Raw genomic sequence first — 1,119 nt, forward strand, 5'->3', positions numbered from 1 at the left:
TATGAATGATATGGGAAAGGCTATTGAATACTCACGTTAATGATCACTTTTGTCTGCAGACTTTTCCTTTCCCCTGTAAATGACAGGATGGACTTAATTGAAATATCCATGTGTACGATACATATATCCCTTTTTATCTCCTCTGTTCAACTGCCATGAGTCCCTCATTTTTCCAGAGCATTCCGATACTTCTGGACCAGGGGGAGCCTGCAGCGGTAAAAGACAGCTTACAAAGAAGGTTGAATCCTCTCAATAATATGAACATACAGAAATAACACAAGACAAGCAAGCTACACACTCAGTTATAGATTCAGGTGTGGATGGATATTTGGAATCCCGTAAGCGGAGAATCCCAGGAGACGAAGAAACTGGCCCCTACATTTAAAAACGGACAAGTCTGCTGCTCTTGAATTTAGTGAGGGAATGAATGATTTACCTACCAGTCTGGGAACTGGTTGCTATGAAAGCAACAAAGCCAATGTTGCTTTGCCAATGCCTCCTTGTTCACTCCCCAACACAGTATAAAAAAAAAACTGAACACCTTCGCCTCTTCTCTTCTCTTTCTCCTTCCAACTTTTTCCTCTGTCTACCCATCCACCCGCATAAGCCAGCTCACAAAAGGACGTTTCGAAGATCCAAAAACTCTTAACCTCTAGCGAGAAGGTAAATAGCAGGTGAGTAGCTCATATTCTCTCACTTCTAGTCTTATATATTGGGATTGTGGAGATCTGCTGTTTGTCTGATCACCTACCCCCTTTCCTACGCGGTGACCGTCCACTACAACTCCAAACACACGTACCGAAGTACACATGGGGGGTTTTTCTCATCATTGTATTGTCTGCTATTTAGCCAAATAGTGATCTGTAACGAAGGCTCTCTCAAGTCGCACGGGCCCAAAATCATGAGTTGGAAGGCTGGAGACCTCGATGGTGAGTAGAATAGGAAACCCCTGTTGCCTCTGCAAAACCATGCCTCATACATACCGTTATGATCTACAACCCATCTGGATTCTCTGGCTTGCTGTTTGTAGAAGAAACGTGGAGACTGAATGTTCAATGTCATCGACAGATGCCCATTGGAGACGACGGTGGTGACAATGACATGACATGGAATCCTCCA

Source organism: Histoplasma capsulatum, genomic scaffold (assembly GCF_000149585.1).
Source record: "Histoplasma capsulatum NAm1 scaffold_8 genomic scaffold, whole genome shotgun sequence".
NCBI lineage: Eukaryota > Fungi > Ascomycota > Eurotiomycetes > Onygenales > Ajellomycetaceae > Histoplasma > Histoplasma mississippiense.